At 30.4% G+C, this 19512-nt stretch overlaps 1 long non-coding RNA gene across 1 annotated transcript; it reads right to left on the reverse strand.

The window, feature by feature from the left end:
• Positions 1–1414: 1414 nt before the first annotated feature.
• LOC139502263 (uncharacterized) lies at positions 1415–19161 on the reverse strand. Its single transcript, XR_011658766.1, has 3 exons — positions 18920–19161; positions 4224–4287; positions 1415–1517 (listed from the first exon to the last, which is right to left on the reverse strand). It is a non-coding gene; the product is annotated as an uncharacterized lncRNA (long non-coding RNA).
• Positions 19162–19512: the final 351 nt, after the last annotated feature.

The raw sequence follows: 19512 nt of genomic DNA on the forward strand, positions 1-19512 counted from the left end.
AAATAAAAAAAATATATATTACGGATTGTACTGCGTTATATAATTAACCAGTCAGATATTATGGTACATTATTCAGAATTCTTCGAACTTTTCACCATGTATATTATAATTATCATTATTAAATAACCAGTAAATTTAATATTTTTGTACATAAAATTTTGCAGCTAAAACGCTGAAACCGTTTTCCGTCGAGCGGCTTCGCCCCCTGAAACCCCTACCAGGCCTGCTGGGGGCCTTCAGCAGCCCCCAAGATCCCCCTGCCGATTTGTGCCTACAGTTGACTGAATACCTAGCTACGCCCCTGTCCTGTTATCCCGCCTCAGTTTTGAGCAAGCGGGGATGTGGGTATTGCTTTTTGCGTAACAGTTTTTTTTGTGTCCTCTTCGCTATCTGCGTTTAACTATGTCGATTTCATTAAACAAATTAATTAAAAGACAAACATTTGATTTTTTAAATAACTGAAGTTTAAGGTGTGTGTGTGTGTATGTGTGTAGGGAGGGGGTGTTTGGGGAGAGGGGGTTCAGGATAAAAACAAAATATATACATTGTCGGAAAATATCAAATTAATTTGTATTCGCTACGAAACAGGAGTCTTGACTGAAATATCTGATGTTTAAAGCATGCAGCATGTTACCAGCTTTTGCAGGATTTTCATTCTAATTTCGCCTATACATGACTTATGAGGCAAACCGAAAATTAATACGTATTATATGATAAGGGGGCTACCATTTGACTTTTAGGATGAAAATTTGAAAAAAAAGAGAGGATAGGAGTTTTTTTAGTACAACAAACGAAAGATGAGACAGTTTGCAAACAAATTGCAGGATGACAATTTTGTTAAAAAAAATTCAGGATAAACTAATAAAAAAAAAAAGACCGAATAGAGTGAAACATAAAAATGCACTTTCCCCTGAAATCAAATAGAGTAGCTCTCTTAAATCCTAACCTCTCCCCCGAAAAATCAAATATCATAATGATAGTTCCCTTAAATACATTGTTTTCTCGTTTGAACTGTTTTATAACTTCCAATGTGGTGTGGGTTTTGTTCATTCTTTTAAAAACCATACAGTAATCTATATACATATGTATATAGTTGTTAATTCATTCACGTCATTCGGTCTCTGATTGATATATGCAGTTGCCTCATGGACTTCCAATTTATTTTATTCACATTATTATATTTCATATTTTAGTTATATACTGATGCAGTTCGTCAGTTAATACATTTTCAACGGTGTTTCTTTACTGCTTGTACATGGCCGTGATGCTATGATACATATGCATGAATACACTAGTTTCGTCGATTGAATGTAAAAATATTCAGCAATTTTTGGTTTTATCTATTTTAATTTTTAATAATAAAACAATAACAATATGTAAAAAACGAAATAAATATTGTCTGTCATCTATCGAAAGAACACTGTATCTAAACTAGACACGGTTAAATGCTATCGCATATCGGTTCCTATATGAGAGCTCACAGATCTGCTCGACGCTTCATCCTGGTCAGCTACTACCTGGAAAGAAGGACATATTTTAGTTAGTTATGTGAGATCAGTGTTACTGAAACGTATGTCATTCTTGTAAAAACTTATTAAAAAAATAGTAATCCAGACCATATAGGTACTTCAGGACATGACATTTTTATAACCCTCCTCCTTTTTCTTCCAAAATCCGTATTTTTTTGTTTTTTCTGTTAATTTCAATTATATAATAGAGAGACATAGTATAACAGTGACCGTCTTGGTTATGAAACTTAGAATTGAAAGTATATGTATGGTCATAATATACAGAAAAACGCGAAAATAATTGAAATTAATAGAAAACAAAAAATAACGGATTTTGGAAAAAAGGGGGAGGGTTAAAAAAAATTGTCATATAATCCCCATGTACCTATGGTCCAGACATGCTTTCCGTTTATATAAGAGTCAGCATTAACGATAGAATAAACAGAGCTGAAGGGCAAAATTAATCAGGAAGTTGAAGGTCATAGAATACTATTACAATGCAGACGGTTTTTTTTCTTAATCTGCATGTAAATGAGGAATCAAGCATTGTAAACAACGTCGAGTGACTGTTTCAGTTGTTGTCGTCTGTTGCTTCATATCATATTTGTTTTTCGTGTATTGTTTTGTGCTCAAATCATGCCATTAGTGTTATTGTTTGAATTAATTATCAGCTGTTGGAGTCTTTAACAGTTTCCTATGTGGTATGGGTTTTGCTCATTGTCAAAGGCCTTACGTTTACTTTTAGTTGCTATAAGTTTTTATGTCATTCAAGTCTCTGGTGGACATTTTTTCATTTTGCAATTGTATCTCATCTTTTTTATCTTCATATTGAAATTTACACTGTGGATGGACATGTTGACCATAATAAACCTGGACCAAAGGTCAACAAAAAGTAATGCAGATTGTCCTTTCATTTTGTCCTCTGTAGTAACATTTGGATAAAAATACACCAGTTTTAATTTGGACCTCAAACTGGAATAATCGCAAATTACTTAACCTAAACAAGTTGATGCAAGAGCTAATTGGTAGCATAAAGTGCAGCATTGAAAAAACATTTTTTTGTGAATATTAACACCCTCGTATTAGCCAATCAAAATAAGGCATTTTAACGTGAAGTATAATAATTTTGCATTATTATTCGAATGGGACAGAAGGGGGCTTGGTATGTAATGCGTTTCAATTGGCACTCATTATTCTTTCGTCGGATTTCCGTTTGGCTTCCAGATTGTGATAAGCTATTACTTTAAATACCTTTAGGACATACACCATGTATCACATTTCAGATGTAGATCAATAAAATGACAAAAAACAAATAGGTTATCACCAAGGGGACATGTTTTATTTTTCCATAGATCTGACTTGAAACTCTATCTAAAACATGTACAGTCAATCCTGCTTAAGAGACCACCTGTATTAAGCAAACACCTGTATTAAAAGACCATCAATTTTAGATCCCTGTGTAGTACATTTCATATAAATTGAACCTGTATCAAAAGACCACCTGTCTTAAGGGACCGCTTTTTTGCTCTCCCCTAATTTGTCTCTTAAAGCAGGGTTGATTGTATACGTATTATTATAAATACTCAGTTATAGATAAATTTTACAGTTTTTACTTAGAATTCTTTTATTTGCATCAATTCAGGCAAAGTTTATCTATATTTTTTTGCCCGTCCCTCGTTTATTCTGGTGCTTGAACTCATAAAGCTTTTTCTCCGAGGACTACGAAATAAAAAAAAAAACAAAAAAAAAAGAAAAATGTTGTTTTGGTTTTGTGTTATGAATTACATACATAATATAAAAAAGAAGATGTGGTATGATTGCCAATGAGACAACTACCCACAAAAGACCAAAATGACACAGACATTAACAACTATAGGTCACCGTACGGCCTGCAACACCGTAAACCCCAGCACATTCATTACTAAAGCTATTTCAATCTTATTTTTTTTTTTGTTAATTTTTATTGCTTGTCCAAAAAAGGCTTGATCGTAAAACTCTACTATAATTTCTTATTATTGATTGTTAGTTGCTAAAAGGTCCAGTGGCAAATATTTCATGACCATAGTTCAGAACGAGAACACATTTTAAAACAATAAATACAACAGGCAGGTGGTCCTTAAAATTGAATTTCTTATTTTGGACGTTTCTAATAAATCACATCGTTTTGATGTACCTTTTTTATTCATTATCCATAATAATAATAACCATAATGCATTAGAAATTGAAATGGTGCATTTTCTAAAAAAAAAAACCTCAATTACGGTAAATATGTAATGTATATCACATTATAAACATTTTTCGATATTCCTAGAGGAGGATCCAGTTAGACAAAAGGGAGTGCGTCCCTTCCCTAGCTTTAACGCCAATTTTCTTTTCAACTATTTTTTCATGATATATGTATTATAAAGGCCTACATTTTCAGGTAAAATTGTTCCCAAAATTTTTACTCTCGGCAATATAAATTAACTTATCAGAAAATACTTCCCATTTAAAAAAAAATCCGTTATCTGCCCCTGATTCAGAATCCTTGATAGATAATAACCGTGTTTTGAAATAAGCCCTGCCTACTAACCTAATATTGAATATACACCGCCTCCATGCGGTTGCTTTTAACCAATCATATTTCTAGAAATGTAAAAAAGGTAAGATAATATACATGCACAAATTTATTGCACGAATATGAACTTTTTTTTTTTTTTTTTATTAATTTCTTACCTTATTAAAGCACGTTAGACGATGACCCTTTTCAAAATTTTTGTCTGTTAGCACTTCTCATTTGCTGAAAAATGACAGAAAATTGCATTTAATTATTGAAACTATTGGTTCTGTTTACAGTGGCAATATATTTTGTACACTTTATATCATATCAAAATGGTACTGATCCAAAACAATATCCAATTTACTAGAGTACGTGAATATAGTTCAAAATCATTTTTTCATACTTCGACCAGAAAATAAAATATTAAATTAAACCTTATATATATTTAAGTAAATACCAACATAACAGAAAAGCAAGCATATATATGTGGTATTTATCAATGACACACAATCCGTACAAACTCATAAAATGAAACATGTTAGGCATATGCACCGGGCTTTTATTGCTGTTTTAGCTCAAAGTCGTAATGATGCCCTTCATGCAAGTTTAAGTCGACCCTAGCTACGGTTTCATGTTCATTTATAGGAACAATTTAAAAAAATATAGAACTGATATTTAAAGTTATTATATCATCAAATATCACCGTTTTGTAAAAAAGGGCATTTTTTAAACATGACATACATGTCCATTAATGCAAAACTTTACACAGATAAGTACAATGCAGTATGCGCAACTTGTATATGTTTTTTTATGTTGTTATGTTATGCTATTGTTTCAGGGAAAAGGGAGAAGGTTTGGTACCATTAAAACGTTTAATCCCGCTGCAAATGTGTGCACCTTTTCTAAATTACAGAAGTTGTTATTTGTTTATGTAATTTATACGTGTTTCTCGTTTCTCGTATTTTTTATATAGATTAGAAGATTAGGCCGTTGGTTTTTCGGTTTGAATGGTTTTACACTAGTAATTTTGGGGCCCTTTATAGCTTGTTGTTCGGTGTGAGCCAAGGCTCCGTGTTGAAGGCCGTACATTGACCTATAATGGTTTACTTTTATAAATTGCTATTTGGATGGAGAGTTGTCTCATTGACACTCACACCACATCTTCCTATATCTATGTGTATAACTTCACACCCTTCAATTAAAGGCTGAGTGCTTTCTGATAGATAGTTGTATTACATAATAGCACCAGTCAGCAGACACATGTATTTATATAAGTTGATTACTTCTATATGTTACAATTTTGAGCAATGTTAGTCAAAGAACACTTATAAATGCCTTTTTTTCATAAAACAATAACAAAATCAATTAATGTTTGGGAAATACTTTATACTTGAAAATCAAATTTTAAAATACTTTAAAACCGATGAGCATTAAAGTATCATCGTAAGGGAGATAACTCTTGATTTTCAACAAAATATGTGTAGGCCGTGATTGAACCAGACACAAGTTGGTTCCTTTTTCCTTTTTCCTTTTTCGATATTCAAATTTTGAAAAATATTACAAGTCCAAACTGAATTTTTTTTTCCTTCAAAATTTTTTTCCTTCAAAATTTTTTTTCCTAAAAAATGTTTTTTTCCCTCAAAATTTTTTTTCCTCAAATTTTTTTTTTCCTCAAAATTTTTTTTTCCTCAAAATTTTGTTTCCTCAAAAAAATTTTGTCCTCAAATTTTTTTTCTTCAATTTTTTTTTCTGAAATTTTTTTTTCCCTCAAAATGTTTTTCCTCAAAAAGTTTTTCTTCAAATTTTTTTTTCGTTTCCTTATTCGTTTTTTTTTTCCTTTTTCGATTATCAACCTTATTTGATTTCCATTTCCTTCTTCGATTTTCATTTCCTTATTCGGTTTCTTTTTCCTTTTCCAATATTCATTTCCTTATTCGGTTTCTATTTCCTTATTCAGTTTCTATTTCCTTATTGGATTTTCATTTCCTTATTCGATTTCCATTTCCTTATTCGATTTTCATTTCCTTATTCGGTTTCTTTTTCCTTTTTCAATATTCATTTCCTTTTTCGGTTTCTATTTCCTTATTCGGTTTCTATTTCCTAATTGGATTTTCGTTTCCTTATTCGATTTCCATTTCCTTATTCGATTTTCATGTCCTAATTCGGTTTCTTTTTCCTTTTTCAATATTCATTTCCTTTTTCGGTTTCTAGTTCCTTATTCGGTTTCTATTTTCCTATTGGATTTTCATTTCCTTATTCAATTTCCATTTCCTTATTCGGTTTCTTTTTCCTTATTTGGTTTCTTTTTCCTTTTTCAATATTCATTTCCTTTTTCGGTTTCTATTTCCTTATTCGGTTTCTATTTCCTTTTTCGATTTTCATTTCCTTTTTCGATATTCAAATTTTGAAAAATATTACAAGTCCAAACTGAATTTTTTTTTTGCTTCAAATTTTTTTTTCCTCAAAATTTTTTTTTCCTCAAAATTTTTTTTCCTCAAAATTTTTTTTTCCTCAAAATTTTTTTTGCTCCAAATTTTTTTTTCCTCAAAATTTTTTTTCCTCAATTTTTTTTTTTTTATTAAAAAAATATTTTTCCTCAAAAAGTTTTTCTTCTAATTTTTTTTTCATTTCCTTATTCGTTTTCTTTTTCCTTTTTCGATTATCATCCTTATTCGATTTTCATTTCCTTATTCGATTTTCTTTTCCTTATTCGGTTTCTTCTTCCTTTTTCAATATTCATTTCCTTTTTCGGTTTCTATTTCCTTATTCGGTTTCTATTTCCTTATTGGATTTTCATTTCCTTATTTGATTTTCATTTCCTTATTCAATTTTCATTTCCTTATTCGGTTTCTTTTTCCTTTTTCAATATTCATTTTCTATTTGGTTTCTATTTCCTTATTCAGTTTCTATTTCCTTATTGGATTTTCATTTCCTTATTCGATTTCCATTTCCTTATTCGATTTTCATTTCCTTATTCAGTTTCTTTTTCCTTTTTCAATATTCATTTCCTTTTTCGGTTTCTATTTCCTTATTCGGTTTCTATTTCCTAATTGGATTTTCGTTTCCTTATTCGATTTCCATTTCCTTATTCGATTTTCATTTCCTAATTCGGTTTCTTATTCCTTTTTCAATATTCATTTCCTTTTTCGGTTTCTAGTTCCTTATTCGGTTTCTATTTCCTTATTGGATTTTCATTTCCTTATTCAATTTCCATTTCCTTATTTGGTTTCTTTTTCCTTATTTGGTTCCTTTTTCCTTATTCGGTTTCTTTTTCCTTTTTCAATATTCATTACCTTTTTCGGTTTCTATTTCCTTATTCGGTTTCTATTTCCTTTTTCGATTTTCATTTCCTTATTCGGTTTCCATTTCCTTTTTCGATATTCAAATTTTGAAAAATATTACAAGTCCAAACTGAATTTTTTTTTTCAAAATTTTTTCCTCAAATTTTTTTTTCCTCAAAATTTTTTTTTCCTCAAAATTTTTTTCCTCAAAATTTTTTTTTCTCAAAATTTTTTTTTCCTCAAAATTTTTTTTTACTCAATTTTTTTTTCCTCAAATTTTTTTTTTCCTCAATTTTTTTTTCCTCAAATTTTTTTTCTCCCTCAAAATATTTTTCCGCGAAAAGTTTTTCTTCCAAATTTTTCTCCGTTTTCTTTTTCCATTTTCGATTATCATTCCTTATTCGGTTTCTTTTTCCTTATTCGATTTTCATTTCCTTATTCGGTTTCTATTTCCTTATTCAGTTTCCATTTCCTTTTTCGATATTCAAATTTTAAAAAAATATTACAATTTCAAACTGAATATTTTTTTCTTTCAAAATTTTTTTTTTCTCAAAATTTTTTTCAGAAGACTTTTTTTCGTTTCCTTATTCGTTTTCTTTTTCCTTTTTTGATTTTCCTTTCCTTATTCGGTTTCGATTTCCTTTTTCGATATTCAAATTTTGAAAAACTGAAGTGGCTGCTATTTTGATCGGCTGCTAATAGGCTTTAATTTGGTGCATACTATGAGCAGATGGGTTAAGGCAGTCCGTTCAATTATTCAAAATAAGCCATTTCTCAAAGTTCATGCGTATTTTGATATTTAAGTCCGTCGGTACTCTTCTACTAGAGGTTTCCCGATTTGCTACGTATCTGGTACGGTTGGTACGTAACTCAACGGTTGGTGCTGTTTTGGAGAAATCATTTAATGAATGAGGTCATTTCATTCATCATGATAACATCAAAAGAATTGAAATGCATATCAGCAAAAAAAACTAGCTTCACGTTTTATTTGATAACGATTTCTAGAACACTTTGTTTATGATTCCCTATGAAATTATTTAGTGGTACATAAGAGAATGAATCAAACAGACCTTAAACGAACTGAGTTGACATGACTTTAATATTCTAAATATAGATTTGCGTTTGTGATTGGTATTGGTATTATTCTTTTGTTTCTTATCTATATTCGTTAACGTGTCAAATTTGTGTTAATTTCATTGTATAATTATTTCTTGCATGATTTTGAAATTAAACAATAAATTTCAGTCGTTTCATCAAAAGATTTTGTTTTGATGATTGGAAACCTGAGATTTTGCTTTGACTCAGTGAGAAAAGGACACTCTTCTCATGTTTTTATTTTATCAACAACTTGAGACTTTTTTCTTGAAATGCATTCCAAATAAAAGTAACTGACAATTTATTGATAAATAAGACATATTTGCCTATTCTGTCGTCGATGAAAAACACCAATATAAAAAGGAAGATATGACATAATTGCCAATGAGACAACTCTCCACCACAGGCACTTGTCTGAGGCAAGTGCATGTGTTCTCAACATGAGACCAAATGACACAGAAATAAACAACTATAATAGACCACCGTACGGCCTTCAACATTGAACAAAGCCCATCCCGCATAGTCCGCTTTAAAAGTCTCCGAAATGTCAAGTGCTAACAAATTTCAAACAAGAAAACTGACGGCCTAATTTGTGTACAAAATATGAACGAAAAACAAATATGTAACACAGCAACAAACGAGAACCACTGAATTAATTTACAGTTTCCTGACTTGGGATAGGCACATATACATACATAATGTGGCGGCGTTAAACATGTAACTTTGACAGTGGTGCAACAGTACAACATAAGAGCGAACTATAAAAATCAGTTGAAAAAGACTTAAGCCTGACTTAACTCAGATCATGAGATACAAATAGAAATACATCTTGCTAAAACACAGAGTGTACGTGGCCTGGTACATATCTGAGAGTTTTTCCAGTTATTAACAGCTAGTTCAAAGCCAAAAACAAATAATAAAAGAAATCATGCATCCTAGACTAAATAATTAATCATCATAGAATTAAAAAGACTAGAATAATTATTAATTAAATTGTACTGACATTGTATTCTTTAAATATCTTATAAACGATCTTTTAATTGAAGCTTTCCTTCCACCTTTATTGGTTAAATATCGCATACGTGTGTATTACGATTTATTTTGAAAATGCTGAAAATATATTGATTGATTGATTGTTGGTTTCTCAACGTTCAGTGGCAAATATTTCATGAATATTCAGGACGAGAACAATTTAACAATAGATACAAAAGGTATGTCTCGTAATAATTGAGGCCATCCGGGATGATGATCAGGGAAATTTTGACTGCCACAGGAAGATGAGGGTATATTGGATAGGGACATGAATTTTGCCTTGCATCAGGTAACCTACAAACCCCTCAAAGAGTTGTTGTAAGGGTTCTTAACGTACAAAGAGCATGACTTTCTCTTAACACGAGGCATCGGACTTAATCTATCTTAAATATGTATTTGTTTCTAATAAAATGCATAGTTTCAGCTTTCGCGTATGCAGTACGCATATGTTGTACTATGTTTAAGTGGAAACTCACAATTGGTTAATTTAATAGACCTTCACAGTCCTTGTTTCACAGTTGTAATACAACAACTAGAAGTTTATAACAACCTTGACTGGCTATTTAAACATCCAAATGTTGTATTCGAATTGTGAATTTAAAAGACCTTCACAGTCCTTGTTACACATTTGTATTAAAAAAGGTTTTGTATTTATGTTTATCATAATATACATTTTCAATAAGGCCGATTTTATATGTTAAAATAGCTCTTATTCTATCATGGTTTTGAAAGCCTACTTCAAAAAATTGCCAACTTATTCAATTTAAACTGTTGTATCTGTATAACAGGCGATTATTTGAAAAAAATATGAAAATAATTTATTTTTAGCTTGTTTATGTCTGTGCAATTTCAAGGGAAATAAATCTTAATCACAAACCGTTCGTTGCAACGGTTACTTCTTGCAACGGTTGTTTGAAAGCATAATCGAGTACACACAATGTCGTTTGTTATGAACGTTGCGAAATATATTGATTATATACCTTTTGTTCCTCTCTTAATACGCTTTCGAATGAGGTATAAAGTTTATCTGTAAATACGGGCTGAAGTGTCACAGCAGTCCATTCAATTATTCAAAATATCCATTTCATTATTCAAAATTGATTCAAAATTGGCTATTTCCTAATTTTCACGCGTGTTTTGGCATTTAGGTCCTCCGTAACCCCTCTAATGGTCATTGCCGCACATATTGTTTATTATCAGTGTATTTCTCTATCAATAAGCTTTTTATTGGTGTATAATTTTTATCGTAATTAGGAGCTGACGGGTTGCAGCAGTCCGTTCCATTATACAAAATAAGCTATTTCTCAATGTTCACGCGTATTTCGATATTAAGTCCGTCGGTACTCCTCTTATATGCGTTGCGGAACATATTGACTATATACCTTTTGCTCCTCTCTTAATAAGCTTACGAATGAGTTATAAGGTTTATCTATTATTCGGGGCTGAAGGTAACAGCAGTCCATTCAATTATTCAAAATATCCATTTCATTATTCAAAATTGGCTATTCCTTAATTTTCACGCGTGTTTTGTCATTTAGGTCCTCCGTGACCCCTCTAATGGTCATTGCTGCACAATCAACTTGTTATATCTTTAATCAGAGGATGAAGAATAGCAAAGGTCCAGAGAAAATAAAAAAAGACAACGTAGAGTATTTTAATTTTGATATATATATATGTTTTGGTATTCAGGTTGTTCATACATGGAATTTCTTTTAAAAATAGTTAAGAAAAAGCCATAAGTCTATATCCTCCGAAACTAAATAAATAAATGAAATTAAAGATTTACAGAGTGTTTTTTTATAATAATTTGAATGATCGTTTGATAACACTAAAATGACGAATTTAAAAATACGGAATTTAGCTACAGTGTCAGTTATTTTTATTTCACTATTCACCGCTCCAACTTGAATAATGAAACCTAAACTATTTCATCATTCATTACTTAACATTGAATAGTGAATAGTGAACTAGTTCATTATTCATTATTGAATTTTGAATAATGAATAATGAATAATGGACGTACTTCAGCGAGGTAAAAATGACAAGTATGAGGGATTTTTTTCTGTGCCCGGTAAAAAGACCACCTACATAATGTAGTGTTCTAGTACTTCCCAGATCTATGGACAAACCGACAGGCAGGACGGAACACTCTTAGTTAATCATATGTACATACCACCTAAAACTTCATTTTTGAGGGATTATATATATACATACAACCTCTAGTAACTTACCCTATATTTCACTTTAAATGTGTCTCGTTTTATACTAATGTATAAGTGAAATAGTCGGGCAATCCATGACAGATTTTGCCAAGTAGCCTTTGCCAGCTGTTCATATTAAATTGTTCATATTGCCTCGCATATGTGTGTCTTCTATGCCACATACAACTGTGACGATATTGACTTTAGCAAACAATTCTGCTCAAACCGGTGCTAGGGACTGTCTTTCAACTTTCTTTGAAACGAGCATGATTTCTCTGTGTAAAAGATCTCAATGCATTTGTCAAGAGAACAGCAATAAAGACGCTGTTTCTTTACTGCAAATGTATTGTGTATATGTCTTGATTTTGATGTCGGGCAAACTTATGAAAGAAAACGGAAACACAAAAATCAGTATTTTTTTTTTAATTTGTTAAGGCGCATAACCCTAGAATGGTATAAATGACGCCACCAAAATTCAAATGTGATCTGTATTTTGTTGTAATACGGATTGTGTATAAGTTTCTTAACATTTTGTTGAGGCAAACTCAAGATAAAAGAACAAAAACTAATTTCTTGACGTACGGACATACACACAGACAAAGCTGGAAAAACTTAATGCCCCCTCCACTATAAGTCATATTTCATTGAATAACCCGATGTTTTCATCACTTAGTCACGATAATTGCTATCTATATCCTATTCTTTTTTTATTTATATAAAGTTCCGGAAAAAATTTCCCTAACCGATATTAATCAGAGTCTTTTAAATAACTAGAAGGAATTCCGATCTATATATAGAAAATTATTGACCTGGCTACTGAGGTTGTCATTTGTCGCTTCTGTAAAAGGAGTAAAAAACGGGGCATGTAATATCAAAATCGGGAATACGCTGGCATTTCATAATCTATCATGTATTGTTACGTAGGGACATTTGTTCATACGAAACAGCTTATAAATGCACATCTTATACAGGGGCAGATCCAGCCATTTTAAAAAGGGAGCGGGTTCCAACTATATGTCCCTATTCAAATGCATTGATCGGCCGAAAAAGGGAGGTTCCAGACCCCGAAACCCCCTTCTGGATCCGCCACTGTTACAACATTTTGATGTCTCATATAGACTTTCCAGTTCGTTTTTCATTGTATACTAGAAAGATCTCGTTTTTGTCTGAATTGGTGAACCCTTTTTTAATGATAAAGAGTAATAAGGAAATGAAAATTGAATAAGGAAATAGAAACTGAATAAAGAAATAGAAACCCAATAAGGAAATGGAAATCTAATATTATAACAATGAAATAAAAACCCAATAAGGAAATAGAAACCGAACAAGGAATGAAAATCGAATAAGGAAAAAGTTACCGAATAAGAAAATGAAAATTGAATTAGGAAATAGAAACCAAATAAGGAAATGAAAATTGAATAAGGAAATAGACACCAAATAAGAAAATAGAAACCGAATAAGTAAAAAGTTACCGAATAAGGAAATGAAAATCGAATAAGAAAAAAGAAACTGAATAAGGAATGTTATTACATTGGTTGCAATGAATTACATTGATTTCCCAGTTAAATAAAAACCGATAATTTCACATGTGAAATAAACGTGGCCTTATTTCACTCTCTGACGTCATACAATAAGTACCGATTATCAGGTTATCTGCATGTTGATATCGTAAAATATCAGCTGCGAGACATAATATGAAGCTTTTTGTCGAGTGAGCGTAGCGAACGAGATCAACTAGCCTTCATATAATGTCAAGCAGCTGATATTTTACAATATCAATATGCAGATAATCTGATAATCGATTTATCGGGCTATATTTGCGTGTTTCGGAAGTGTTTTCTTTGTTTCACCAGCACACAAAAGATGACTTGGTAAGTTCGGGTCTAAGTTATTAACGGTTCAAACATTATGACGTCGCTGATATGTCAGGGTCAAAGTTATTAAGGCCGGGTCAACGTATTTGACGTCACAAAGACATGATACGGAATAATATTATTAATTTGTATATTTTAACAAATTTGATTCGTTTAGGGATAGCCACATGTTAAACTATATTTTCGAAGGTAGAGAGAAAACGGCGGATAGCAAAAAGCATATTGTACGGCAAAAAGCATATTGCACGGTTATTTTTAGAAAATATAAAAACCGATAAACTTTGTGACGTCATGTATTGAATTTCAGGATATTGTTAAACGATCTTAACGTTTTGAAACAGATGATATCTGTGATCGATTATTTGACGGAAAAAATCTTCAAATACTTAAGATGACAAACAAACAAAAAAAAAGCAATTGAAATAACAACTAATATTTTGTATTGTTAAGGAGACAATATGATATCTATAAAATTCCAACAAAATCAAATGACGATTTTGATACAAATATGGTCGGAAATTAATAATATAACAAATATAGCCTTTGTATGAGGTCAATACAGGATATATCGACCCAAAGAAGTATATCGACCTCGGACTACGTTCTCAGTCAATATACTTCTTTCAGGTCAATATATCCTTTTATCATATGTTTAGTAGTAAATACAGTAGTTTTGCATGTTTGATAAATAGCCTGCTGTTTAATCCGTATCGCGCAACTTTGGTGCGCACCCTTTATCGCATACCCTTTATCAAACCCTTACCCTTTATCACACCCTACCCTTTATCACACCCCTACTTTTTTTTTTTTTTTTTTTTTTTTTACATAGTCAGTTTTGGATTTTTTTTTTGCTTATGAAAAATTTTCCTCAAAATTTTGTTTAATGACGTCATTGTTTGGTATGTGACGTCACGAACGTCGTTTTCATATTGTATGTGACGTCACGAACGTCGTTTTCATATTGTATGTGACGTCACGAACGTCAAGTTTTCATATTTTTGGCACACTAAATGCAACTATAAAAAATACAAAAATAAACGAAGTATTTTTAAAACAACAGCACGCAAATTGTAAGGTAACCAAGGTGCTTCGGATTAGTAATTGAGCAGTTCTTTTAAGGCCTTTGAAACAAGACAGAAGTAGAACTGAAGGTAACCCAGTGCTATGGAACAGAAAACAGTTCATATAATACTCTTCTGTTGAAACATATGATAAAGCGTATAATACATGGCAAAATCTGTATCATATTTCGTATCATCCCGAGACATCAATATCAGCTCGTTTAATCCATGCGTCGTTCGGTCACGCGTTGTCTTATTTTTGATATACAAATACGGCGATTAGTTATACTATAAATAATCGAAAAAGGAAAAAGAAAACGAATAAGGAAACGAAAAAAACTTTTTGAGGAAAAATATTTTGAGGAAAAAAATATTTTGAGGAAAAAAAAATTTGAGGAAAAAAAAATTGAGGAAAAAAAATTTTGAGGAAAAAAAAATTTGAGGGAAAAAAAATTTTGAGGAAAACAAATTTTGAAGGAGAAAAAAAAATCAGTTTGGACAGTATCGAAAAAGGAAATGGAAACTGAATAAGGAAATGAAAATCGAAAAAGGAAATAGAAACCGAAAAAAGGAAATGAATATTGGAAAAGGAAAAAGAAACCGAATAAGGAAATGAAAATCGTATAAGGAAATGAAAATCGAATAAGGAAACGAAAATCCAATTAATGAAATAGAAACCAAATAAGGAAATAGAAACCGAATAAGGAAATAGAAACCGAATAAGGAAACAGAAACTGAAAAAGGAAATGAATATTGAAAAAGGAAAAAGAAACCGAATAAGGAAAAAGAAACCGAATAAGGAAATTGAAATTGAATAAGGAAATGAAAATCCAATAAGGAAATAGAAACTGAATAAGGAACTAGAAACCGAAAAAGGAAATGAATATTGAAAAAGGAAAAAGAAACCGAATTAGGAAATGAAAATCGAATAAGGAAATGGAAATCAAATAAGGAAACGAAAATCCAATTAGGAAATAGAAACCGAATAAGGAAATAGAAACTGAAAAAGGAAATGAATATTGAAAAAGGAAAAAGAATCCGAATAAGGAAATGAAAACCGAATAAGGAAATGGAAATCGAATAAGGAAATGAAAATCCAATCAGGAAATAGAAACCGAATAAGGAAATAGAAACCGAAAAAGGAAATGAATATTGAAAAAGGAAGAAGAAACAGAATAGGGAAAAGAAAATCAAATAAGGAAGTGAAAATCGACTAAGGAAATGGAAATCGAATAAGGATGATAATCGAAAAAGGAAAAAGAAAACGAATAAGGAAATGAAAAAAAAATTAGAAGAAAAACTTTTTGAGGAAAAATATTTTGAGGAAAAAAAAATTTGAGGAAAAAAAAATGAAAAAATTTTGAGGAAAAAAAAAATTTGAGTAAAAAAAAATTTTGAGGAAAAAAAAATTTTGAGGAAAAAAAAATTTGAAGGAAAAAAAAATTCAGTTTGGACTTGTAATATTTTTCAAAATTTGAATATCGAAAAAGGAAATGGAAACCGAATAAGGAAATGAAAATCGAAAAAGGTTATAGAAACCGAATAAGGAAATAGAAACCGAAAAAGGAAATGAAAATTGAAAAAAGAAAAAGAAACCGAATAAGGAAAAAGAAACCGAACAAGGAAATGGAAATTGAATAAGGAAATGAAAATCCAATAAGGAAATAGAAACCGAATAAGGAACTAGAAACCGAAAAAGGAAATGAATATTGGAAAAGGAAAAAGAAACCGAATAAGGAAATGAAAATCGTATAAGGAAATGAAAATCGAATAAGGAAACGGAAATCCAATAATGAAATAGAAACCAAATAAGGAATTAGAAACCGAATAAGGAAATAGAAACCGAATAAGGAAACAGAAACCGAAAAAGGAAATGAATATTGAAAAAGGAAAAAGAAACCGAATAAGGAAAAAGAAACCGAATAAGGAAATTGAAATTGAATAAGAAAATGAAAATCCAATAAGGAAATAGAAACTGAATAAGGAACTAGAAACCAAAAAAGAAAATGAATATTGAAAAAGGAAAAAGAAACCGCATAAGGAAAAAGAAACCGAATAAGGAAAAAGAAACCGAATAAGGAAATTGAAATTGAATAAGAAAATGAAAATCCAATAAGGAAATAGAAACTGAATAAGGAACTAGAAACCGAAAAAGGAAATGAATATTGAAAAAGGAAAAAGAAACCGCATAAGGAAAAAGAAACCGAATAAGGAAAAAGAAACCGAATAAGGAAAAAGAAACCGAATAAGGAAATGGAAATCAAATGAGGAAACGAAAATCCAATTAGGAAATAGAAACCGAATAAGGAAATAGAAACCGAAAAAGGAAATGAATATTGAAAAAGGAAAAAGAAACTGAATAAGGAAATGAAAATCGAATAAGGAAATGGAAATCGAATAAGGAAATGAAAGTCCAATAAGGAAATAGAAACTGAATAAGGAAATAGAAACCGAATAAGGAAATGAATATTGAAAAAGGAAAAAGAAACCGAATAAGGAAATGAAAATTGAATAAGGAAGTGAAAATCGACTAAGGAAATGGAAATCGAATAAGGATGATAATCGAAAAAGGAAAAAGAAAACGAATAAGGAAATGAAAAAAAAAATTAGAAGAAAAACTTTTTGAGGAAAAATATTTTGAGGAAAAAAAAATTTGAGGAAAAAAAAATGAAAAAATTTTGAGGAAAAAAAAAATTTGAGTAAAAAAAAATTTTGAGGAAAAAAAAATTTTGAGGAAAAAAAAATTTGAAGGAAAAAAAAATTCAGTTTGGACTTGTAATATTTTTCAAAATTTGAATATCGAAAAAGGAAATGGAAACCGAATAAGGAAATGAAAATCGAAATAGGTTATAGAAACCGAATAAGGAAATAGAAACCGAAAAAGGAAATGAAAATTGAAAAAAGAAAAAGAAACCGAATAAGGAAAAAGAAACCGAACAAGGAAATGGAAATTGAACAAGGAAATGAAAATCCAATAAGGAAATAGAAACCGAAGGAAATGAAAATCGAAAAAGGTTATAGAAACCGAATAAGGAAATAGAAACCGAAAAAGGAAATGAAAATTGAAAAAAGAAAAAGAAACCGAATAAGGAAAAAGAAACCGAATAAGGAAAAAGAAACCGAATAAGGAAAAAGAAACCGAATAAGGAAATGGAAATTGAATAAGGAAAAAGAAACCGAATAAGGAAATGGAAATTGAATAAGGAAATGAAATTCCAATAAGGAAATAGAAACCGAATAAGGAACAAAAAACCGAAAAAGGAAATGAATATTGAAAAAGGAAAAAGAAACCGAATTAGGAAATGAAAATCGAATAAGGAAATGGAAATCGAATAAGGAAACGAAAATCCAATTAGGAAATAGAACCCAAATAAGGAAATAGAAACGGAAAAAGGAAATGAATATTGAAAAAGGAAAAAGAAACCGAATAAGGAAATGAAAATCGAATAAGGAAATGGAAATCGAATAAGGAAATGAAAATCCAATAAGGAAATAGAAACTGAATAAGGAAATAGAAACCAAATAAGGAAATGAATATTGAAAAAGGAAAAAGAAACCGAATAAGGAAATGAAAATTGAATAAGGAAATTGAAATCGAATAAGGAAATTAAAATCCAATAAGGAAATAGAAACCGAATAAGGAAATAGGAACCGAAAAAGGAAATGAATATTGAAAAAGGAAGAAGAAACCAAATAAGGAAAAGAAAATCGAATAAGGAAATGAAAATCGAATAAGGAAATGGAAATCAAATAAGGATGATAATCGAAAAAGGAAAAAGAAAACGAATAAGGAAATGACAAAAAAATTTGAAGAAAAACTTTTTTGAGGAAAAATATTTTGAGGAAAAAAAAAAATTTGAGGAAAAAAAATTTTGAGGAAATAAAAATTGATGAAAAAAAAAATTGAGGAAAAAAAATTTTGAGGAAAAAAAAATTTTGAGGAAAAAAAAATTTTGAGGAAAAAAAATTTTGAAGGAAAAAAAAAATTCAGTTTGGACTTGTAATATTTTCAAAATTTGAATATCGAAAAAGGAAAAAGGAAAAAGGAACCAACTTGTGTCTGGTCGTGATTGAACTGAATATACTATTCAATAATTGTATAGACAAACTGATATGGACAATGTTTTTTCACGTATAAGTACGAATGTGTAAATTGTCCTATTAACTTTTCATTTAAAATGAATATTTTTAAATACATTTTTTTAATGAAATAAAATAATAGTCAGCCGTATTTCCCGATTAATAGATTAAATTAAAGTGTGTCCGCTGAATGATAATATAAATGTACGACATATGGTAAAGAAAAGGTTGTTAACTATCAAACCTACACATTCAAAATCAGCAAGTGGTCTTTGGTGTTGATCACGGTAACTGCAGTAAGCTTCCCATTCTCTTTTGTCATCACTGGTTGGACGAGGCGGAGGCGGGGGTGGTTTTAACTTCTCTATCCGTTTGGCATATCCTTTAATTGCAGGATCGTTTCCACAGTATGATAAAAACAGTAATGACCCTAGATATATCACTGCTAGAAAAGCGATCCGCATTCTGGGAAATATAATTAATATAAATTATTGAAAATGATGCCAGAACGTACAGTAATGGAAGTATAAATTTATTAACATCCTGATGTAGAATAACACGAAACATGACATGTAAATTTCCGACAAAGTTTATCGAGAATAAAAAATATAATTTTCTTGATCACTAAAAAAATGTTTCCATAGATTAAGGAAATGAGAAACACACGTGGAAAGGTGAATAAGTGCTCCTTAATTTTTGAAGATAATATTATGCACGTATGTATGCACTTTTGTGTGAGTCCTGCTGTATTTTATATTTTAAATTTTAAAGACATCTTGATAAACAATATAAGAAGCGGAATAAAAAACAAGAATCAACGAATTAAAATTAAATATAATTT

Source organism: Mytilus edulis, chromosome 13 (genome assembly GCF_963676685.1).
Source record: "Mytilus edulis chromosome 13, xbMytEdul2.2, whole genome shotgun sequence".
Lineage (NCBI taxonomy): Eukaryota > Metazoa > Mollusca > Bivalvia > Mytilida > Mytilidae > Mytilus > Mytilus edulis.